The sequence below is a fragment of the Mobula birostris genome, chromosome 21 (genome assembly GCF_030028105.1).
Source record: "Mobula birostris isolate sMobBir1 chromosome 21, sMobBir1.hap1, whole genome shotgun sequence".
In the NCBI taxonomy this organism is placed as follows: domain Eukaryota; kingdom Metazoa; phylum Chordata; class Chondrichthyes; order Myliobatiformes; family Myliobatidae; genus Mobula; species Mobula birostris.
The window spans coordinates 35,811,775-35,837,947 of record NC_092390.1 but is presented as its reverse complement, the minus strand read 5'-3'; the positions used below and the strand labels follow the sequence as shown (position 1 = coordinate 35,837,947).

At 41.0% G+C, this 26,173-nt stretch overlaps 1 protein-coding gene across 1 annotated transcript in view; it reads right to left on the bottom strand.

The window, feature by feature from the left end:
- Positions 1-26,173, bottom strand: part of pcgf5b (polycomb group ring finger 5b) — a 156,758-nt gene that overhangs the window by 94,070 nt on the left and 36,515 nt on the right. The window lies entirely within an intron of this gene.

Genomic DNA, 26,173 nt, shown 5'->3' with positions numbered 1-26,173 from the left:
CCTCATCCCTGATTTGTTGGGCTACTTCAGCAGTTCAGAGACAATCTTTAAATTTGAAGTTGGTCACAAAAAAAGAACCTATTTGTCTTGAAATATTTGACAAAAAGTTTGTTGATTGGAGAACTTGTCCTAGGATACTTTTCGAATGCATATACACTCTGTGGCTACTTTATTATGTTTGTGTCTTCCGTTGCTGCAGCCCATACACTTCTAGTTTTGACATGTTGTGCATTCAGAGATGCTCTTTTGCACACCACTGTTGCAGCACGTGGTTCGTTGAGTTACTGTCACCTTCCTGTCAGCTTGAACCAGTCTGGCCATTTTCCTCTGATCTCTCTCATTAACAAGGTGTTTCTGCCCACAGAACTGCCGTTCACTGGATGTTTTTTTTATGACCATGTCTGCATGCTTTTATGCATTGAGTTGCTGTCACATGATTAGCAAATTATATATTTGCATTAACAAGCGGGTGTACAGGTGCACTTAACGTGGCCACTGAGTAGAATATTGCTGTATAGATAGTCAATGCAAGTCAAGTTAATTGCCATTTAACTACATACATGTATACTGCCAATGAGACAATGTTTCTCCAGACCAGAGTGTAAAGCACAGCAGTACACATAACACACAGTAACTTAGGAAAGAAAGAATTAAATCTACAAATGAATTACACAGAAACAAAGTAAAATGCATATAGAAATAGGCATCCGTTAGTCTCATGAGACCATGGATTTGAGCCTTGCAAGGTTTCCAGGGCACAGGCCTGGGCAAGACTGTATGGAAGACTGGCAGTTGCCCATGCTGCAAGTCTCTCCTCTCCATGTTGTCCAAGGGCCAATACAGCTTGGCACTGGTATCGTTGCAGAGCAATGTGTGGTTAAGTGCCTTACTCAAGGACACAGCATGCTGCCTCAGCTGAGGCTCGAACTAGCGACTTTCAGATCACTAGACCGATGCCTTAACCACTTGGCCACGCGCCAACACAAAATGCATATATTAAATATTGTAAGTTACAGAGCTAAATTAACGTAACACTCCTAATGCAATGCAGCAGGGAGTTCAGAAGCATAATGGCCTGAGGGAAGAAATGGTTTCCATCCTGACTGTTCTTCTCTTAATACATCAGAGTCTCCTGCATGATGGTAGAATGTCAAAGAGGATGATGGATGGATGGGTGGGATCCTTAATCCCTGCGTATGCAGCGCTCCTGATAAATGTCCTTAATGGATGGTAAGGAGACCCCTATGATTCTCCTGGCCATTTTCACAGTGTAGGGACTTCTGGTCCGATGCTCTGCTGCTCCCATACCAGACAAAGATGCAGCTAAACCTAAAGATTGGTTGCCACCTCTTTTTTCATTATTCATTATTTTTTCACTATCTGGGCATCACTCAGAATGTATTACTTATCCATTATTGCCCTCAGTAAGGTACCGGTAACCAGTCTTCCTGAATTGCTGCAATCTTTCTGGTGAAGGTACATGCACTCAAGGCTCTAACTTCCAGAATTTAGACATTGCAGAGATGAAGAAATAGTAACATTATCGCAATTGAGGATGGTGTGTGACTTGGTGTGAGATTGGGGTAAAGGAATATTTTGGGTGGGTATTGAAATCACGATCAAGCAGGCTGCTTTGCCCTGGATTAGATTAGATTATGAGGACACGCAGTCCTCTTTTATTGTCATTTAGTAATGCATGCATTAAGAAATGATACAATGTTTTTCCAGAACGATATCACAGAAACACATGACAAACTGACTTAAAAACCTGCAAAAACCACATAATTATAACATATAGTTACAACAGTGCAAAGCAATACCGTAATTTGATAAGAACAGAACATGGCACGGTAAAAGTCTCAAAGTCTCTTGAAAGTCCCATCATCTCATGCAGACGGTGAACCTCCAGCGCCGCCAACGTGCCAATGCAGCACACTGGAAGCATCCGACCACAGTCCGACTCCGAGTCCGTCCGAAAACTCCGAGTCTCCGACCAGCTCTCCGACACCGAGCACCATCTCTGCCGAGCGCTTCGACCCCGGCCCCGGCAACAGGCAATAGGCAAAGCCAAGGATTTGGGGCCTTCCCCTCCGGAGATTCTCAATCGCACAGTAGCAGCGACAGTGAAGCAGGCATTTCAGAAGTTACTCCAGGTGTTCCTCCATGCTTCTCACGGCTGTCTCCACCAAATCCGGATTGTGCACGGCCCCCTAGTTGGCACATACGATATTCATTCGGAACGGCCGCGCACTGCATTGCGCCGCCAACTTCTGTTGGATTATGTTGAAATTCTTTAGCACTTACAGAAGTTAAACTCATCCAGGTCAGCACAGCGTACCTGTCTTGTATCTGTCAATGCTGAAAGGGTTTGGGTGCAAAGAGGTAAATCGATCACATAAGGTGCCTAACCTCTGATCTGCTCTTGTAGCCAACCATTTGTGTGGCCAATGCAGTTTAGGTTATGGTCAATGGTAGACCCTCCAGAATGTTGGGCACGTGGCCAAGTGGTTAAGGTGTTCGTCTAGTGATCTGAAGGTCACTAGTTCGAGCCTCAGCTGTGGCAGCATGTTTGTGTCCTTGAGTAAGGCACTTAACCACATATTGCTCTAGTGTCTGTGTGAGGAGTGGCGCCCCACACAGACTTCCAATCTGCACTTTGTAAGGCATGAAAATGCCCGATGCAGGCCTCTCATGGTCTGAGTCGACATTCCCTCACTCCCATAGCCCCTCCAGAATGTTGTCGCTAGATAATTTTGTCGGTAATATTGTCGCTGACAGCAACATAAGGTTTGCTTATGTCTGAATGGTGTCTAGGTGTTGCTACATTCAGACAAGGAATATCACAGTTGCTGAGGAGTTGCCAACAAAAATGTATATTGTGCAATCATCAGCAACATTCCCACTTTTGATGGTACAATGGAAGAAACGTCAATGACGCACCATCTAAGAATGATAATCAAATGGAGGCCTTTGTGCCCATGTTTACCCTATTCCAGGAGACTTCACAGGGAAGTGAGTCAGTCTTTTATACCGACCTCTCCCCAACACTATAGAGCCCATTTGGTCATTAGGACTGGATACATGAAGCAATCATGAGAGGAGTTTGGCACATTATACGATTTGTGAACAGAGCTTTATCAGGCTTTTGCTTGTTTGTGGGACATCTCCCCCAGTGTGGACACCAGTCGGCAGATTATTGTGAGAAGATCTTTACAACATTAACTGGGCTAGAAATAACTTTTCTATGTCTGGATTTGGTGCCAGGATTGATGCCAGAGGGACCGTCTATTTTTTCTTATTCTATGTTTAAATATAATTTTAAAAGTACAACAGTGCGGTTGTTAGACCACTGGAGAGTTAACCACATGGGATGGGTCTGGAATAGCATACGGACCATACCTAACAAAGGCAGAAAGCCATTAGTGAACCAGATGTGTTTTGGGACTATTCAGTGGTTTTAATGGTTATCATTAATAAGACTAATTATTGTATTGTTTTATTAAAAATTCAGATCATTAACAATTTAAATTGTACAACTGCTTTGGTGGGATTGGAACTCAAGTCTCCAGTCCTCTAGAGTAGCAGTATAGCAACATAACTACTGTTCTACCATATATGCAATGTATGTTATTAACATTAAATTAATGGAAGTAAAATTAATAAAATGTGTTACCTCACTATATATAAATCACCGAATCAAAAAACACAGGATAGATGTTAATATCCCTTGTGCCAATGGGTTGTGAGCACTTGCTCGAGACTGCCTTGATGTTGGGAGTGGCACAGGGTTGACAGGCAGGGGTTTTCAAATGGGCACCTTCCTTCCTCGATGTTTCAATCAATTAACCCACTACATCTCCAGAGGGCTCGACAATGACTTCTGGTGTCCCAGAGTCACCTCCCCCTCCCCCTCCCCCCACCCCCCCACAGTTGTGTCCTCCCACTCTCTTGATGCTGTCTTGGAGCCCAGGAGAGGTCTTTTCACATGACCCAAAGCCATTGACTGCTTCTTTCTGCCGCCTCTGATGGTTTGCTGTACAGTCTAACCATGGATCCCTTGCTCCTTCAACAATTTGATGGTGGATGTGGCTCTACATCCCCTACAACCCACTTGAAGGGTATAATGGAATACAGTATAAGAAAATCCTCCAAGTTTCATAAACTTTAAAACCTAGGTAGCATTGGCGTTCTGCAGGCCAGCAGTTTATTAACAATGGGCTACCGACTTCCATTCTGTGTTTATTGTTACAATTTGTAACAGCGTTACAATTTGAAACACTGACAATGTAAATAACTTGAAGTTCTAAAATATTTCAAAGTAAAGATTGTGGTACATTATTTAGAAAAAATATATATTACATTAAGTCAATTAATTACATGGTATTTCACACTTAAATTAGCAATTTTTCAAAATTATATTAACATTATATAGTCATAGTCATACTTTATTGATCCCGGGGGAAATTGGTTTTCGTTACAGTTGCACCATAAATAATAAATAGTAATAAAACCATAAATAGTTAAATATTCATATGTAAATATGTAAACTGTGCCAGGAAATGTCCAGGACCAGCCTATTGGCTCAGGGTGTCTGACCCTCCAAGGGGGGAGTTGTAAAGTTTGATGGCCACAGGCAGGAATGACTTCCTATGACGCTCTGTGTTGCATCTTGGTGGAGTGAGTCTCTGGCTGAATGTACTCCTGTGCCCACCCAGTACATTATGTAGTGGATGGGAGACATTGTCCAAGATGGCATGCAACTTGGACAGCATCCTCTTTTCAGACACCACCGTCAGAGAGTCCAGTTCCATCCACAGAACATCACTGGCCTTACGAATGAGTTTGTTGATTCTGTTGGTGTCTGCTACCCTCAGCTTGCTGCCCCAGCACACAACAGCAAACATGATAGCACTGTCCACCAGACTCATAGAACATCCTCAGCATCGTCCGGCAAGTGTTAAAGGACCTCAGTCTCCTCAGGAAATAGAGACGACTCTGACCCTTCTTGTAGACAGCCTCAGTGTTCTTTGACCAGTCCACTTTATTGTCAATTCGTATCCCCAGGTATTTGTAATCCTTCACCATGTCCACACTGACACCCTGGATGGAAACTGGGGTCACCAGTACCTTAGCTCCCCTCAGGTCTACCATCAGCTCCTTAGTCTCTTTCACATTAAGCTGCAGATAATTCTGCTCACACCATGTGACAAAGTTTCCTACCGTAGCCCTGTACTCAGCCTCATCTCCCTTGCTGATGCATCCAACTACGGCATCAGAAAACTTCTGAAGATGACAAGACTCTGTGCAGTAGTTGAAGTCCGAGGTGTAAATGGTGAAGAGAAAGGGAGACAAGACAGTCCCCTGTGGAGCCCCAGTGCTGCTGATCACTCTGTCGGACACACAGTGTTGCAAGCACACGTACTGTGGTCTGCCAGTCAGGTAATCAAGAATCCATGACACCAGGGAAGCATCCACCTGCATCGCTGTCAGCTTCTCCCCCAGCAGAGCAGGGCGGATGGTGTTGAACACACTGGAGAAGTCAAAAAACATGACCCTCATGACCCTGGCTTGTCCAGGTAGGCGTAGACACGGTTCAGCAGGTAGACGATGGCATCCTCAACTCCTAGTCGGGGCTGGTAGGCAAACTGGAGGGGATCTAAGTGTGGCCTGACCATAGGCCAGAGCAGCTCCAGCTGGAATAAAAATTCCAGCTGTGTAGCAGCAAAGATTTATTCTTGTATTAAAAGCTTCTTGCAATAAAAGTCAACATGATTTTCCTTACTTGCTGCACTGCATGTTAACTTTCAGTGATTCATGCACAAGGACATGAGTCCTTCTGTAAACCAACACCTCACACTCTCACAAATTCTATAATACTCAATGTTCCTATTTTTGTGCTGTCACAATAGGTGACATCAATGTTTTCCACATTGTTATGAACCGTCCATGCCCACTTACTTAAGGCTGACTCTTCCTCATCCACCAAGCTATTTTACATCCTCCTCACAACCTACACTGTTCCCAGCTTTGCACTCTCAGTAAATGTACATGTATTACACCCGGTTCCCCCTTCTAAATCACTGATAGATATTGCAAGCAAATGGGTGCAGCAAGGATCAGCAACAGCGCCAAACTAATTTCAGCCTCACAGACCCACTGACCAATTTATTCCTATTTTGTTTCCTGTCCATTAACCACTCCATATCAGTAACACAAACAAAATATTTGTTTAATGTCTCTGTCATTTCCTTATTCCCTAATAACTTTGTCTCAAACTCTAAGATCGTCAAATGAATTCAGCTGACCTTTGTCCTTTGTATAAATCTATAGAAGCCTTTAGAGTTTGTGTTTATGCTTCTCACTAGATTAAGAAGGGAAAGTAGAAACAGGATTAATTTATAGGACGTACTTTGCGATTTTGTGGTACATAGAACAGTACAGGCCCACAATATTGTGCCGACCCTCAAACCCTGCCTCCCATATAACCTCCCACCTTAAATTCATCCATATACCTGTCTAGTAGTCTCTTAAATTTCACTCGTGTGTCTGCCTCTACCATTGACTCAGGCACTGCATTCCACACACCAACCACTCTCTGAGTAAAAAAACCTTCCTCTAATATCCCCCTTGAACTTCCCACCCCTTACCTTAAAGCCATGTCCTCTTGTATTGAGCAGTGGTGCCCTGGGGAAGAGGCGCTGGCTATCCACTCTATCTATTCCTCTTAATATCTTGTATACCTCTATCATGTCTCCTCTCATCCTCCTCCTCTCCAAAGGGTAAAGCCCTAGCTCCCTTAATCGCTATCATAATCCATACTCTCTAAACCAGGCAACATCCTGGTAAATCTCCTCTGTACCTTTTCCAATGCTTCCACATCCTTCCTATAGTGAGGCGACCAGAACTGGACACAGTACTCCAAGTGTGGCCTAACCAGAGTTTTATAGAGCTGCATCATTACATCGCGACTCTTAAACTCTATCCCTCGACTTATGAAAGCTAACACCCCATAAGCTTTCTTAACTACCCTATCTACCTGTGAGGCAACTTTCAGGGATCTGTGGATGTGTACCCCCAGATCCCTCTGCTCCTCCACACTACCAAGTATCCTGCCATTTACTTTGTACTCTGCCTTGGAGTTTGTCCTTCCAAAGCGTACCAGCTCACACTTCTCCGGGTTGAACGCCATCTGCCACTTCTCAGCCCACTTCTGCAACCTATCAATGTCTCTCTGCAATCTTCGACAATCCTCTACACTATCTACACCACCACCAACCTTTGAGTTGTCTGCAAACCTGCCAACCCACCCTTCTACCCCCACATCCAGTAGAGGTCCCAGAACCGATCCTTGTGGGACACCACTAGTCACAATCCTCCAATCCGAATGTACTCCCTCCACCACGACCCTCTGCTTTCTGCAGGCAAGCCAATTCTGAATCCACCTGGCCAAACTTCCCTGGATCCCATTCCTTCTGACTTTCTGAATAAGCCTACCGTATGGAACCTTGTCAAATGCCTTACTAAAATCCATGTAGATCACATCCACTGCACTACCCTCATCTATATTCCTGGTCACCTCCTCAAAGAACTCTATCAGGTTTGTTAGACATGATCTGCCCTTCACAAAGCCATGCTGACTGTTCCTGATCAGACCATCATTCTCTAAATGCCCATAGATCCTCTCTCTAAGAACTTTTTCCAACAGCTTTCCCACCACAGATGTAAGGCTCACTGGTCTATAATTACCCGGACTATCCCTACTACCTTTTTTGAACAAGGGGACAACATTTGCCTCCCTCCAATCCTCTGGTACCATTCCCGTGTACAACAAGGACATAAAGATCCTAGCCAGAGGCTCAGCAATCTCTTCCCAACATCTTTCACCAACATCTGTGTGAGTTCACGTTCACAGAAAATTAAAAGCTGCAGCACTGGAAATTTGAAAAACAAGGAAATGCAAGAAACACTCATCACATAAGGCTGCATCAATGCAAAACCAAGTTAAAATTTCAGATCCTAGGTCGTTTATTAGTACCAGTCATTCAGCTGAAAATGTTAACTCTGTTGCCTTTCCTATCAATGCTGCCTGATCTAATGAATGTTTCCCACTAATTCAGTGTTTACCTCAGGCTTATTATACTTTTATTGGCAATATTATAAACTTCTTCCTTTGATCTACAACTATCTTTAACATATCTCATCAACCACAGGTGGACCACATATCCTGTTGGGTTTAGTGACTTCTGTTGTAAAAGATGCATTAATTCTTTAAAGGTTAGCCATTGCTTGTTTGCTGTCATGTCTTTTAAGGTAATTTGCAAATTCACCACAGCCACTTCTCATCTCACTCCTTTGTAACTTGTGCTTTTAGATTTACGACCCTGGTTTCGGGTTGAGTAAAATCTTTTGTAATCTTAACATAAAATCTACATCTACCTCGTTGAATTACTAAGAATTCTGTGCATCTCAATAAAGCTACCTCTCATATTACTAAACTCTGATGAATAAAGACTCAGCCTACTCACTCCTCTTCATATTACATCATTCCCATCAAATGAACCAACGTGATGAATCTTCAGTGCACTCTCTCTTTAGCAAATATATCTGTCCATAATACTAGAAACTAAAAGTGTACATAAATACTCCAGGTGTGGTTTCAATGGGGTCCTATATAAATTGTAATGAGGCAACTTTACTCATATTCAAACCCTCTAATAATAAAAGCCAACATATTGTTTGTATTCTAATTATCTGCTGAATCTGCCTATTAGTTTTTAATAACTTGTGTAGAAGGCAGCAGGTCCCTTTGGATATCAACATTTCTCCATCTTCTGCTACAAACACGTTTATTCAAAGAAAACTAAACCCTCACTTTTCCACATTGTACTTCATCCACCATGTTTTCCACCACTTTATCTCTACCCTCTTGAAACCCCTTTGCATCCTTATCACTATAACATTCCCAGTGTGTGCAACTACCAGAAAATTTGCAAAAGTGTTACATTTGGCCCTCCCTGCATATTATAAATTGGTTTATTATTGCCACATATACCGCTATACTATAAACTGCTTTGCATGCCATTCATACAGATGATTTCGTCACATCAGTACCTCAAGGTTTTACAGACTGCAGAATGTACGTAGTACTACAGTTATAGAAAAAGTGTAGTGCAGGCAGACAGAAAGGTGCAAGACAATAACAAAGCATATTGTGAGATAGCTAATGAATAGCTGAGATCCAGGCACAGATGCCTGGGATACCCCACAACTTTGTAGCCTGCTAACCTGCAAAGGATCAGTTAAATCCATTTTGTTAATCAATTTTCTTTCCAGGCTAATTTATTACCTCAATACCACCTGCTTGAACCTTGTTCATCAACCTCCTGTGTGAAACAAGCCTTCTATATCAAAATGCCTTATCATCAAACAGCCTTCTATAAATCTAAATCCACTAATTTCCTTTTATCTACTCTACAAATTCCAAAGAACTCAAATCAATTAGTCAAACATGATTCTACTCAATCATTAGTTTCCCAAGAATCTTGACATCACATAACTTATAAAAATTGTAAAGAAGCAGACAAAAGCCAAAGGAAAAATAAATAAATCTCCCCCCCCCCCCAAGATTCAGCCCTTGGTGTAATGTAACAGTCAAAATATTGAAGACAACATGGACAGTTGAGACTGTTTGTCATGTGGTTTGCCAGTTGCTGATCAATGGAGATATGCAAGTTAGAATTGGTCATTCTAGCAATCAATGCAGTTTTGAAAGAGAAGTCAAAAACCCCAAGAGTGCCCCTATCTGCCACGTTCACTATTCCACGTACTTGTTCAGTCTTCAGCAGAATGCCACTGTAACCTCCCAAGTGCAGTGATGCATAACAAACTAGGATTTATAGTTGTGCCTGAGAATATGGTCACAACCACACAGACACAATTGCAAAGATGTCAACTGAATTTGTTCTCAGCCAATAATGTGCATGATATTCAGAAAATACAAAAACTATTAAACTGTCTAAAGTTGTTCTAAATTTAGAACAAAAATATTTTTGAACAAATAAAGCTTTAAATAATTTAAAAAAACAAGTAAACCTAATCTATGCAAATTACTTAATTACACCGAAGCTGCTCTTGCTCATGAAAATAAATGGACAAAATCTGGCACAGATTCAGCAGACAGATTTCTTTGCATCACTAATAGAGCAACTTCACAATTAGATTTCCTCATAGAATCCAATGGCCAAGTTAGGGCACAGTTGGCAAAATCCCAGCGAACAGCAGCCAGCAGATTTGGGGCTTCTGTTTAATATGAGAGCCCTACACTTGTTCCACTAACACAGAAATGTGAACACTTTTGGTAACACTATATCTACTCATCTTGCAAATAAGACCGAGAGGTACAGGTCAGGGAGACCTTTTCAAATTTACACCTGGTTCTACTAACCTGGGAAAGTACTGTGATGTCTATTTCTAAAATACCAAGTTTTGCTGGATTCTGCTGTTCACTTTCTATGACATAAAGGTTATTTTTAACACAATCGTATTAACTCCAGATGCTACAGTCACAGTTGTCAGAATCATGTTCATAGCTTTTATCTTATTAAGTGGTATTTCAGGGGTGGTGAACCTATGACATATCTGCCCAAGATGGCATGCACAAAAATTTTGTTGGCACACAGCCAGCATGCAATGCCACCCCTCGATTCTTCAAACTCCACCCATAATAAAAATATATACTGATCATCCTTACTGCCGAATGAAGCAGTAATTTTTTTATATATATATATATATATATATATATATATAACCCAAAAGCAGTGAGCTGTTTTCACAGGAAAAGTTTCATGCTGGCTTTCATGCTGGTTGTGAGAACACATAATGTTAGATGATACATTTTGAAATCTTCGCAGACTTCAAGTACATATTATTTGGACAGTAAATGGGTGGACCAGTTGGCATTGGCTTCACCTGAATTATTTATTTTTTTCTTTTGTCATTTCTAAGTGAACAGTGGATATTTAGCAAATATTGTAAGTAGTTTATTTTATTTTTTTTCGTGATGCGGAATAGGCCCTTCCAGCCCTTCAAGCCACGCTGCCACAAACCCCTGATTTAACCCTAGCCTTATCATGGGACAATTTACAATGACCAATTAATCAGTACAGCTTTGGACTGCAGGAGGAAACCCACGCATTCACAGGGAGGACTCACAAACTCTCTACAAAGGACGCCGGGATTGAATGCAGACACCATATGCCATAATAGCATCGCCCTAACCGCTACCCTACTGCAGTGCCCACAGATAGAGTAACATTAGACAAAATTAATTTGGAAATGCTACAGTGAATTGATATCAATAATTTTGAAATTGATTTATAATCCGCTCAATATGAAAGCAAATGTCAACTTAAGAGGTGAAGTAGAAAACACTGAAAGAGATGGGTCAGTGACTAGATCAAAGCATAAAAACTCAGACAAAGAGGTTCTGAAACGCTGAAGTTCCATTCCTGAAATTTCTAACTGTCTGAGAAATTGTGCAATGACAATATTTAACAGCAGTTTCATCAACATTTTCATGCAAGTCCTTGCGTACAGTAATGAACTTGATCAACTCTAATTATAGGAACAGACCGACTGATGATTCTAGTGCAATGTACATAGATTTCCTTTTTAAAGTTTATAATTATTGTTACTAACTCATTAATCTCTGCTGAAAATTGCCATGGCATGCTGGAGAATTTTTTTTAAAAGATTATCGCCAATTTGGGTACATGTTCTTGACCCGCACCCCTGATTTAAAGAAAGAAGCAATATTGCGATGAACGTGGTTGGAATTGTTAAGATTTGTATTTTTCCAAGGTGCAATCTTCAACACTTTATTTGTTAATTCCATGAAGATCCCCTGTGACAAACGCTCCTAAAATCCTTCTATCACTCAGTTCCAACCACTTGTAAACCGTGATTTATTTCATTCCAGAGAACAGAAAACCGCAGCCTAAGTACATATTTGGAATACCTTCTTCCGCAGGAAAATAAGAAATCTTACCATTAAGAAATTAAAGTTCTTTTGGTGCTGATCCAGCAAAATAATAGCTTTATTTACATTAAAAGTTTGTCTATACAGATGACAGTGAGTTATTGAAACATGTATTTATAAATCTAAGCATTCTAGAATTACAATCAATATATAGTAATAGCGAATTGGATATGTTCATGAACTGGTAATATCTTGACTGGCCATCACTGGGTCATGCAAAGAGCTGATGATTTCATTACTGTTCACCATTACGAAAAGCTGCTTTTGCACACATCACTCCTTTGCTAAAATCACTTTAAATCAAACATCTTAGTATATCTATTTCATCTTACCAATGGAGGCTGCTTTATACTCCTTTGAGATTCACAATCAATTCAATCTAGTTACTTCAATAAATGTTGTTGTTATATCCATTCTCTCACTGATATTGCACTCACAACAAATTTATATATGCAATGTGGAAACCTGTGAGACCTCTAAATATCACGGTTTGAAAGACATGGCAATTCTTTGATTGTAAATTGGCATTTACCCCGTTTTATCTTTCGGATTCAAAGTCATTAATATCATAAAAATTGATATAATAAAAAGTGGCAATCTTAGCAAGGTACCATGGAAAACAGTTCTTAATTATCTCAAAGGTTCATTGATAGTGAAAGCAAAAATAGTTGTTATCTAAAAATTAGGCAGACCTATTTGCAAACTGATAGTAAGGCAGATCATGGAAGTAGCATATCATATTTCTGGTCCTGAATAACTCAAACTAGAGATGGGACAATATCCCATTGTATGCATAGAATTACCACACCTTGCTCAGGAAATTAAAAGATCCCATTTACTTTGGCCATGATCCTAAAAGTTGCATCAGAATCAAACATTTCAATGCCATATTTTACCAGCATCAGAATGGATATAGCAAAATTGTTGAAGCAGTTTTAGAATCAATTGATCACAGCAACTAAAGACATTAGCTTTCTTTGGCAGATGTACATCCAAATATCGAAACATACACTGAAATATGTGGTTTTGCGCCAACAACCAACACAATCCGAACATTGTGCTAGGTCATCCCACAAGTGCAGCCACACTTCCAGTGTCAACATAGCATACCCTCAACTTATTAACCCCAAGCTGTACACCTTTGGAAAGTGGAAGGAAACCCACACAGTCACAGGGACAGCATACAAACTCCTTACAGACAGCAGTGGGAATCAAACTCCAATCGGTCATTGCTGGTGCTGTAAAGCAATTGCTTTAGCTGCTACACTTCTGTGCTGCCACTTGATGGAAGTGCCCAAGAGTAAGATGAAATGAAGGCATCCAAAAAGTATTGCTGGGATTTATAACATCATACAGCTGCAAACCCTAAACACCACTGGAGATGCAAACACATGGTGAAAACCGACAGTAATCCTTAAAGATCTTTTCTTCACACATTTAAATTACATCCTCGATCTTGGTATAGCTGGTGGAGCCTATTTGAAGTCCAGTATCATATCCCACCAACCTCTAATTAATTAAAGCCAAGGAATTCCCATCATAGGAAGTGCTAGTCCCATCTTAATTGCATCACTAGCTCTATATATATGGAGATAGGTGCTGTCCTTTACAAGGCTGTTCAGATTGCCCAACACAGATTATGAGCTCGCACTTGTACAGCAATAGAGTCGAGCAAGTTAAACCAAATACAAGAGGTGGAATGGGAAATGAATGGGAGCACAGACATTTAGAAGGCTTGTAGAAGTAAAAGGAATTGTAGAGGTGAAAGAGGAATTGTGCGGCTGGGAGGGTATAGACAATGTTGCAAGATCATGTTGAGATTTGAAAATATGGATCTGGTCTTTACAGTCGTTAAATTGTCCCATGAGGGCTTGTGTATGTCACAGATAATTAGCCAAGTCAAGCACCAAATAAACTCTGAAATTCTGCAACCCTACAGAGTTTTATAGTTTAGTCATTTAGTTGCCAGACACCAGTGTCAATTTCTTAATTTGACCAGTGCTAGAAAACAGGGCAAGTAAACAAAACATACTGATTTGCATTCCAGCAGTGAGCCCTTCGAATAAGACCATCACTAAAACTTTCTGCTTTGTTGCCATTTTGCTTACAATTTTGAGCATGGTCTTTGAGCTCAAACTAATCTGGAAAGCATGTTTCAAGGAGGAAACTCATCTGTCAGGACAAGTAAAATAAAAATGGGTTTATGCATCCTGTTGCTTGTAAACACATATTATTTTTATTAAACTGACAAATGTGCCTACTATTCCTCTTCCCCAGAGAGATAGGTCACATATCATGGTACCCCTATAAGGAAACATTATTGCAGTCTCCAAAGACTTTCTACAAAGAAAACCTCTCAGTGGAGACAAGAACTTGATGCTCATTTCTAAATAGCCCTTGACCTTAGTTGCACCTGGTACACTATCCAGAGACGTCATGGAGATAGTTATATTTAATAGAAAAATACCTTTTAAAAATCAGTCAAATATCTGAAATAAAAATCGCACAATACCATTTAGTAAGGGTCAATTTGAATCACTTAGTGAAAACCAACCTCTCCTTAATCAGAAAGAAATGGGTGGCAGCAGATGGAGAACATTCTGCCTGGATGTCGACTGAGGTTAGTCCACATGGATCTGTTTTGGGACTCCTATTCTTTGTGATTTTTATAAATGACTTGGGTGGGAAAGTGAAAGGGTGGGTTAGTTAGTTTCAAGATGACACGAGGAATGAAGGTGTTGTTGATAATATAGGGTTATTTAAGGCTATAATGCGATATAGACAGGATGCAGAGCTGAGCTGAGAGGTGGCTGATTGAGTTCAGTCCAGAAAAGTGTGAAGTGATACGAAGTTCAAAGTAAATTAAATATTCACTATATACAACTATGAGATTCATTTAATTATTGCCGTACTCAATAACAATAATAAGATCAAGGGAAGACTGCACCAACTTGGGTGTTCAAACAGCGTGCAAAACGTAACACAAAAAGAAATAACAAATAAATAAACAATAAGTAGTGAGAACTTGAGATGAAGAGTCCTTAAAGGTGAGTTCATGGGTTGTGGGAACAATTCAATGATGGAGCTAATGAAGCTGAGTGAAGTTAGCCCCTTTAGATCAACAGCCTGATGGGTGAGAGGTAATAACTGTTCCTGAAGCTGGTGGTGTGATTCCTGAGGCTCCTGTACCTTCTACCTGATGGCAGCAGCAAGCAGTAAGCATGACTGGGGTGGTGGGGGTCCCTGATGACGGATGCTGATTTCCTGTGACAATGCTTCGTGTAGATGTGCTCAACGTGGGGAGATCTTCACTTGTGTTGGACTGGGCCATATCCACTACTTTTTCTAGGATTTTCTGTTCAAGGGAAATGGTTCAACAGCAGATCAAGCTGTGACGCAGCCAATCAATATACTCTCTGTCACACATCTATAAAACTTTGTCAAAGTTTCAGATGTCATTCTGAATCTTCACAAACAGCCAAGGAAGTAGAGGTGCTGCCATGTTTTCTTCATAATTGCACTTACGTGCTGCACCCAGGACAGGTCCTCTGAAATAATACCACCAAGGAATTTAAAGTAGCTCATCCTCTCCACCTCTGATACTCCCGACGAGGACTGGCTCATGGACCTCTGGTTTTCTCCTTCTGAAGTTGATAATTAGTTCCTTGGTCTTGTTAACATTGAGGATGAGGTTGTTGCTCTGGCCCCACTCGGCCAGAGCTTCAATCTCCCTCCTGTATGCTCATTCATCACCACTTTCGATTCGGCCTTTGCCAGTGATGTCATCAGCAAACTTGAATATGGCACTGGAGCTATGCTTAGCCACACACTCATTACTGGAAGGTAAGTAAAGCAGGGGACTAAGCATATAGCCTTTATGATGCACCTACGCTGATGGCAATTGTGGAGATGCTGCCAATCCGAACTGACTGGGATCTGCAAGTCAGGAAATCCATGATCCAATTGCACAAGGGGGTATTGAAGTTAAGGTCTTGAAGCTTATTGATTAGTTTTGAGGGGATGATAGTATTTAATGCTGAGCTGTAGTCAATAAAGAGCATCCTGATGTATGGACCTTTGCTATCCAGATGTTCCAAGGTTGAGTGAAGAGCTAATGAGATGGCATCTGCTGTGGGCCTGTTGCTCCTGCAGGCAAATTGGAGTGGATTCAAGTTGCTTCTCAGGCAGGAGTTGATATGTCTTATCACCAACCCCTCAAAACACTTCAACACTGTGGATGTAAGTGCTACAGGGTGACAGTCATTGAGGCAGGTCACCACATTCTTTTTTAGGCAGCAGTACAAGTGAAGTGGCTTGAAGCAGGTGGGTACCTCAGACAACTGAAGCGAGAGGTTAAAGATCTCAATTAACAGTCCAGTCAGTTGATCAGCACAGGTTATTAGTACTTGACCAGGTACCCTTTCTGGGCCAGATGCTTTTCGTGGCTTTGCCCTCTTGAAGGCTGCTCACACATTGGCACATTGGCCTCAAGAGGCTGGATTCACAGGGTCATTGGAGGCTGCAGGAGTTTGTGATGGTCCCTCCATTTTTTGACTGTCAAAGCAAGCATAGAAGGCATTGACCTCATCTGGAGGCAAAGCCCTATTGTCGCCTGTGTCACTTGATTTTACTATATAAGGAGGTGATAGCATTCAAGCCCTAACGCAGCTGTCTAGCATCCTTCGTTGATTTAAGTTTAGTCTGGAATTCCTACTTCACCCGTGATACGGCTTTCCGCAGATCACATCTGGACCTCTTATAACTTTCTTGGTCACTGGTCTTGAATGCATCTGACCTAGCCCCCAGCAGATTGCACATTTCATGGTTTATCCAGGGCTTCTGGTCGGGGAAGATTCTGCATGAATTTGTAAGGACACACAGCAGGTTTAATAAAGTGCATGGCAACCATGGTGTATTCGTTCAGATCCACAAATGAGTCCTTGAACACAGCCCAGTCCACCGACTCGAAGCAATCCTATAGCCACTCTTCTGCCTCCCACAACCACCTTTTTGTTGCCCTAATCTCTGAAGCCTTGCTCTTTAGCATCTGCCTGTATGCAGGTAATCCTCATCTTAGATACTAGAAAGTCTGCAGATGCTGGAAATCCAAAGCAACACACACAAAATGCTGGAGGAACTTAGCAAGTCATGCAGCATCCATAAAAAAGAATAAACATTCAATGTTTCAGGCCGAGACCCTTCTTCAGGAGGGTCTTGTGTGTTGGGACCCCTGGTGCTACAGGTTATATGCTGATGGTAATTGCACAGGGTTTTCATCAAACAAGCATGGTTGAAGTCCCCAGCTATGATTTGAGATGCATTTGGATGGAATGTTTCTTGTTTGGAAACAACATCATGCAATACTTCAAGCGCTGGATCATAGTCGGCTGCTGGTGGTAAGTAAACTGCAGTCAGGATTATGGAGGCAAATTCCCTAGGTAAATAGAATGGATGGCATTTGATTATTATGTGCTCAAGGTTGGGGAAACATGAGTTTGACAAAACTGCCACCATCAGAACACCAGCAAGAGTTTATCATGAAACACACACCTCCACCTTTGCCCTTTTCCGAATCAGCAGTATGGTCCATCATGTGAATCACGCCTTCGAATCTGATCACCCACTGCAAATTTGTTAACAACATGCTGGGTTGACGGGTCTCATTCCTCCGTGTTTCAGCCTGGCTTGGAGTTTCCCTCCTGCCTGCTTCCATCCATGGCAAGAAACCTTCATCCACTTAAAGGTGACGTAACTGTTTGCATGACAGTTAATGTGGCTAAGTCCTTCAGAAGATCGTGAAATCAGCAGTCGATTTAAAAATACTTTGTGTAAAGGTAAATTACATGCTGCAGATTACAGTGAGAGTAATTCAAAAAAGGTATACACTTTGGAAGATCAAACTTGAAGGCAGAATACAAGGTCAATAGCAGGATTCTTTGCAGTGTTGAGGAACAGAGGGATTTTGGGGTTCAAATCCTTAGATCTCTCAGAATTGTCACACAAGTTGCTAGGGTGTTTAAGGCTTACAGTGTTCTGGCTTTCATTAGTTGAGGGGCTGAGTTCAGAAGCTGCAAAGTAATAGTGCAGCTCTGTAAAACGGGTTAGAACACACGTAGTGAGTTCAGTTCTGATCGCTTGATTACAGGAAGGATACAGAAGAGAGGTGCAGAGAAAATTTACCAGGATACTGCCTGGATTAGCTCCATGAACTAGGGCTTTTCTCTTTGGAGCGACAGAGGATGAGACCTGACTTGATAAAGGCGTATACCTGTACAATTATGAGAGAAATAGATAGAGTGGATAGTCAACACTTTTATCCCAAGGTGACAATGGCCAAAACTAGAGGACATGCGTTTAAAGTGAGTGGAAGAGAGTTTAGGGGAGAAGTCAGAGGTAGGTTTTTTTTTGCCATACACAAAGAGTGGGGATGGTGTTAGCAGCTGCAACAATAGGGACATTTAAGGGACTCTTAGCTAGGCACATGAATGCAAGAAAATCAGGGGGTTATGGGCTGTGTGGGAGGGAGAAGATTTGATTGAATGTGGGGTACGTTTACATAGGTTACCACTTTGTGGGCCAAAGGGCTCGTACTGTGCTGAATTATTCTATGTTCTAATGGAGACATCAACTTAGCACAGTTGGTAGCTCTTAGCTCAGTCAGAAAATTGTGGATTAAGCCAGCACTTCAAGCAAACAATCTAAGCTAATTAGATAGAACATACTTAGAAAATCACTCTCACAGTACATTGCGTGTTATCTGGCATTTGTTCATAAAACATTTCTGCTGTCACGGTTCTACAGACTGACTGAAAATGAAGCAGCCATAAATCAAATATGAACAGATGAACATTTTACAAATACGTAGATAATGACGAGAAAGTAATCAATAATAGAAATAGTTGAATAATAGAAATAGCTGGTTATAACAGTAGGTGATTTTACCTTCGCTAATATTGCTAAAGTGCTTAAGATTCTGATGGGCTGGATTTTGTTAAGTATGTCCAGTAAAGTTTTCTCAATCAATGTAGAGGTTGTCCTACACGAGAGAAGGCACACTGGACCTCCGATCAGGCAATGACTGAAGAGTCATTGAGACGAGTGATCATAATTCCTGTAATTTTAAAAGTTATAGAGAAGGATAGGACCAGTCCATAAGTTAAAAATCCCACAATGGTGCAAAGTTAGTTTTGATTTCAATAGACAGGTACTTGGAACGATTGATTGGGAGTGGATGCTTGCACATAATGCAACATATGGCAAGTTGGTGGCCTTTAACACAAGAGATATTGAGTGTTCAGGGCCATGTTCCTGTCAGGCTGGCAAGATTAGTAAACCCTTGTTCACAAGGGAATTGAGGCTCTGGTGAGGGAAAAAAGGAGGTAGATACAGATAGCTGGGATCAAACAAATCCTTACACCCAAAAGGGAAACTGGGAAGACAAAAAGGGGGCATCAGAAAGCTTTGGCAAATAAGGTAAAAGAGAATCTCAAGAGATTCTGTAAGATCACAAGTTCAGTTTAAAGATTTATGTGGTCATCTACAAATGGAAGCACGGGAGAGGGTGGAAGTCTCAAGTATATTTCCCATTTGTATTTATCATGGAGGAGCCCAAGGTACTCAGTGATTTCAGGGAAAAGAATGGTGATGTCCTGAAACATACCCACATCATCTAAATTAACAATTTGGATGAGAACATAGACTGCATGGTTATTAAGTTGCTGGTGACACCAAAACTGGTGATACAGTGGATGGTTAAGAAGCTTATCTGAGATCACAACAGAATCTATATCAACTGGGAAAGTGGGCCAAGGAACCACAGATGGAATTTAACTTGGACAACCCTAAAGTGTTACATTTTTGTAAGTTTAAATTTGGGCAAGACTTAACACGTTAAATAGCAAAGCCCTGGAGAGTGCTGTAGAACAAAAAGACCTAGGGGTACAAGTACATAGTTCCCTAAAAGTGGCAACTCACATAGACAGGTGATGAAGATGGTGTTTGGCATGCTTGCTTTCATTGTCAGAGCATTAAGTACTTCATGTCACACCTGTACAAGACATTGGTGAATCCACACTTAAAGTACTGCATGCAATTCTGGTCACCTGATGTCCTAATATATAAAAAAAAAGGATGCAGTAAAGATTCACAAGAATGTTACCAGCTCTAAAGGATATGGATTATAAAGTGAGACTGGATAGGCTGGGGCTTAATTTCCTGGAGTATAGGACACTGGTATGTAAAATCACGAATGACACAAAGTGAATGCTTTTACTGGGGTAGGGGAATCTAATACTAGAGGGAAGAGATTTAAGGTGAGAGGGGAGAAACTTAAAGGGGGCCCCAAGAGGCAACTGTTTCCCATGGCAAGAGTACAGGAAGAGCTGCCAAGGGAAGTGTTGAACATGGGCACAGTGACAATGTTGCAAAGACCTTTGGACAGGTATGTGGATAGGAACAGACATTTAATCATTATAACTCAAGATAAGCTGTGGGTTCACAAGGACATGGAGCACTAGATCACTATATCACCGGGCAGGCTGAAATTCTACAAAATACCCACTCCAACACTCTAACTGCTTTTCAAGGATGGTTTTCCATTTCCTTGTGTCGACAGCATCTACAAATTGCATATGCAGTAGTGAAACAACTTTTGAAACACAAGTTCAGCTGGACAATGACATCAACCTCTACAAGGAGCAGAGATCAATCATGGATGCAAGGGAAGAGCACTACCTACAGAACAGAACTGACCTGTGACACAGTCGCTTGGTCAAGCAATATCCGGACTCCCTTTCTCATGGAGAAAGAAGCCTGACACCCAGATGTCTAACGTAGGCAGTCTTTCCAACTAGAAAGCTTTTGGAACGTTTTCCTTGCCCTCAGCCCCTCCCTTCCCCAACGTCTCTTGTTTCTGGTCATGCCAGAGCCACAGATGGATCACAAAATGAAAGGTCCCGTGATTAGCAGGGAACAATTTCAGGTCAGCACTCACCTAGACTCTACACATGACTTGTATGAGCAGTGCTCTATCAAGCGAGTTATGATGAGCTCTGCTTCAAATTACTTCCTAAATCTACAAGTCATTAATGATCACTTTAACTAATGCAGCTGCAAGGCAGAACTGTGCTGTTAAGCCTTGATTTTATGCGTGTTGTTCACACTTCTGTGATTCATTTTCACAGAAAAGTTACCAGTTGGACATTGCACATGGATCAACATCAGCCAAGCATATTAACCATATAACCATATAACAATTACAGCACGGAAACAGGCCATTTCGGCCCTTCTAGTCTGTGCCGAACTCTTACTCTCACAATATTCTGCATTCTGCTCATATTCTGTGTTCAGTGCATACTGTAGGTACATTGCATACATAGACAAGGCAAAACACACAAAATGCTGGAGGAACTCAACATCTCAGGCAGCATCCATAGACATTTTAAGCACAGATCAGAATCAGATTCAGGTTTATTATCACCTGCATGTGACGTGAAATTTGTTAACTTAGCAGCAGCAGTTCAGTGCAATACAATCTAGCAGAGAGATAAAAATAAATAAAACATAACAAAAAATAAACATAAATCAATTACGTATATTGAATAGATTATTAAAAAATGTGCAAAAACAGAAATACTGTATATTTAAAAAAGTGAGGTAGTGTCCAAAGCTTCAATGTCCATTTAGAAATCGGACGGCAGAGGGGAAGAAGCTGTTCCTGAATCACTGAGTGTGTGCCTTCAGGCTTCTCTTCTGTATCTACTTCCTGATGGTAACAGTGAGAAAAGGGCATGCCCTGGGTGCAGGTGGTCTTTAACAATGGACGCTGCCTTTCTGAGACACAGCTCCCTAAAGATGTTCTGGGTACTTTGTAGGCTAGTACCCAAGATAGAGTTTCACAACCTTCTGCAGCTTCTTTCGGTCCTGTGCAGTAGCCCCTCCATACCAGACAGTGATGCAGCCTGTCAGAATGATCTCCACGATACAACTATAGAAGTTTTGGGTGTATTTGTTGACATCACTTCAAACTCCTAAAAAAGTATACCTGCTGTCTTGCCTTCTTTATGACTACATCAATATGTTGGGACCAGTTCAGATCCTCAGAGATCTTGACACGCAGGAACTTGAAGCTGCTCACTCTCTCCACTTCTGATCCCTCTATGAGGATTGGTATGTGTTTCTTCATCTTACCCTTCAAGAAGTCCACAATCAACTCTTTTGTCTTACTGACATTGAGTGCCAGGTTGTTGCTGCAGCACCATTCCACAAGTTGGCATATCTCATACCTGTACGCCCTCTCATTACCACCTGAGAATCTACCAACAATGGTTGTATCATCGGCAAATTTGTAGATGGTATTTGAGCTATGCCTAGCCACACAGTCATGTGTATACAGAGAGTAGCGCATGGGCTAAGCACACACTCCTGAGGTGTGCCAGTGTTGATCGACAGCGAAGAGGATATGTTATCACCAATTCCCACAGACTGTGGTCTTCCAGTCAGGAAGTCAAGGATCCAATTACAGATGCCCAAGTTCTGCTACTTCTCAATCAGGATTGTGGGAATGACTGTATTAAATGCTGAGCTATAGTCGATGAACAGCATCCTGACAACGGTGTTTGTGTTGTCTAGGTGGTCTAAAGCCGTGTGGACAGCCATGGAGATTGCAGCTGCTGTTGACCTATTGTGACAATAGACAAATTGCAATGTGTCCAGGTCCTTGCTGAGGCAGGAGTTCAGTCTAGTCATAACCAACCTCTCAAAGCATTTCATCCGTGTCGATGTGAGTGCTACCAGGCAATAGTCGTTAAGGCAGCCCACATTATTCTTCTTTAGCACTGGTATAATTGTTGCCCTTTTGAAGCAAGTGGGAACTTCTGCCCACAGCAGTAAGAGGTTGAAAATGTCCTTGAATACTCCCATCAGTTGGTTGGCACAGATTTTCAGAGCCTTACCAGATACTCCATCAGGACTTTCTGCCTTGCAAGGGTTCGCTCTCTTTAAAGACAGTCTAACATTGGCCTCTGAGACGGAGATCACAGGGTCACCAGGGATCTTCACAGCTGTAGTTGTATTCTCCCTTTCAAAGCACGCATAGAAGGAGTTGAGTTCATCTGGTAGTGAAGCATCACTGCCATTCATACTACTGGGTTTCTCTTTGTAGGAAGTTATGTCTTGCAGTCCCTGCCAGAGTTGCCGTGCATCTGATATTGCCTCCAACCTCGTTCAAAATTGTCCCTTCGCCCTTGAAATAGCCTTCCGCAAATCATACCTGGTTTTCTGGTACAGGCCTGAGTTGCCGGACTTGAATGCCACAGGTCAAGCCTTCAGCAGACGACGTACCTCCAGATTCGTCCATGGCTTTTGGTTTGGGAATATACAGTAAGTCTTTGTAGGCACACACTCATCCACACAGGTTTTAATGAAGTCGGTAACAACTGCAGCATACTCATCCAGATTCAAAGATGAATCGCTGAATACAGTCCGGTCCACCGATTCAAAGCAGTCCTGTAGGCACTCCTGCGCTTCCCTTGTCCAAATCTTCTTGGTCCTCACTACTGGTGCTGCAGTCTTCAGTCTCTGCCTATACTTAGGGAGTAGGAGTTCAGCGAGGTGATCAGACTTCTTGAAGTGAGAGCGTGGAATAGCACAGTAGGAATTCTTGATGATGGAGTAGGAATGGTCCAGTGTGTTGTTTCCTCTAGTATTGCAGGGCAGGGAACATCGCAAGTGATCTGTTAATGGTAATTGCTTAGTGATTTTTTTTCAGACTGGCCTTGTTAAATTTTCCTAAACGATGGTGAAGGCATTAGGGTGTGCTGTTCCTTCATTAGGATTCACTTCCATAGATGCTGTCTGACCTTCTGAGTTCCTCCAGTATTTTTTTGTGGATTTCCTTGAATTTCCAGCATCTGCAGATTTTGTGTTTATGACATGCATAGAAAATGTAGGTTAAGGTTACTCCAATCATGTCTTGTTATCAATTTTACATATTAAATCAGTCACATCTCATTTAAAAAATGTTCACCTTTCTAGCCCAAGTTGTGCAGATCTGGAGAATAGAATAGAAACAGCCAAATCAAAATCACCAATTATCAATCTAGTTAAATTATAAACAGTTATGTTTTGCTCAGTTTAGAGAATGTGCATCCGTGTAAATAGGCATTTCAGTAACAATTTGAATTTAAAACTATTAAGATTAGTTTTTTTGACAAAGCTTCCGGAAAACAGTCAGAAAATGTGCTGTTACCAACAATGATTCCATACTTGTTACAGGTGAATTAGTTTCTAAATATTTGCTATTAAGTGAAAGAAAATCAGAAGGTTCTAACACCAAAGACAAAAAAGCATTGTATCTCAGAAAAACAATGCTTCTTGAAGGCAACTAGTTTAAAGCAGCGTTTTTGATCTACAGTATGACATCGTATTTATGATTTGTTCAAGTCCTAGTATATTTCTTACTTTGTAAGAGATACCAAATTTGCTGAATATGTTTTGTACTTTGAAAATAAAAACAAATTGTAACAGCAGCCATGTTTATCTTTTCCCAATAAGGTAGGATGGAATTTGTATATTTATTTATGTAGCAATATTAACCACCAGAATAACACTAGTCCTTCAAATAAAACAAATACAACTATTTATGAAACAGTTTTGAATGTAAACATGCCACCAGAAGGTACAGAAAGAGACTGAGTGGGTTGGAACTCTTTCAGTAGAACAGAATTTTGTTTATCTACAAATGATGGCAGCAGAAATATTGCATTCAAGTTTGAAGGAAAGATTTAAATAAAAATTAAAAGTCTGTTTATACATGAAAGAATAACTTTTATTTTTGAAGCTTTATTTGCCACAATGCACCAGCTCTAAACAACTTGAAAGCAAAAAGAGCTACTTCCCCATTTTACATACAGAAAATAGTTTCTAAAGAAAACACAACATGCAATGGAAACTTTTGATTGATGTACAAAGGATAGCATTTTTTCAGGAACCAATTTAAGAAATTCTTGAAAGACATTTATATTTGTCACATTTCATTTCCAGATATTGTTGCTAAAAACATCCATACTTCACCTATTTTCAGTACCTCATAGCAACTAACCCAACCCACCATAAAGGGGAGGAAGAAATGGCCTACCTTCTTTGAAAATCCAATCATATTTCATTGTAGCCAAGCTGCATCCTAAATTACATTCTTGAAAAATGAATATTGAGTGGCACCCTATGTGGTGATTTTGAAGGTATCATGTTTTATCACTTCTGTGCCTCATCCCAAATTTCACTTATTAAGAGGACATTTAGAGTGACAATTTGTTCCATTTGAAAAAGTGGAAACTTAAAAACATGCACAAGATCCTCAAAACACTCTAGTAAATACAGAACATCACCCCCACTTTACATTATTTCCTACTTATATTGCTAAGAATATTTTCAGTACAGTATGTTACACATTTACACTTCAAATTATACATCATTGCTGAATCAGTCAAATCTCCCACACCCACTGACATAACCCACTGTCCCAGCATCCTCTGCAATGATGCTTCCTCCTAGTCTGCTCTCTCTCTCACACACACTTTGACTGCAGTAGTGCTTGTTCTTTCTACATTTCAATCACAACATACAAGCTTAAGCCTTGTAACACAACATTGGCTGGCTAGTGTAAGCCAAGTGAGAGCAGTACCAAAGGTATAGGAAAGGCACATAAACCCACAGAACTGTGTACAAATCAGTCACTGGATGTAAAAATGGAGATTATACATTGCCATATGAGAGGTGAATGTTCAATAGACACAGGCCATACATAGAACATGCCCCTAATGATTGTACTGCTGTAAGGCTAAATAAAATACATGATAGTGGCAAGGTAGCATTAAAGCAGTCATAAATATAACTATGGATAAAATTAAAAGTATGCCTGTGGTGTGGATAAAGGATCCCGGCAATCAAAGTACACCACTTAGCTTGCGTCATAATTCAGGAGGGAACCTCATGTCTAAATGCAGATTTACATAAATTCTTTGGAGAAGCAAAGAAGAAAGAAAAACTTTACAGCTGCCTGTATTTGGATATGCTGATTCAAGTCAAGAAAATACATTAGTTAAAGACTATGAAAAATCCTGGATGATCCAGCCAGTC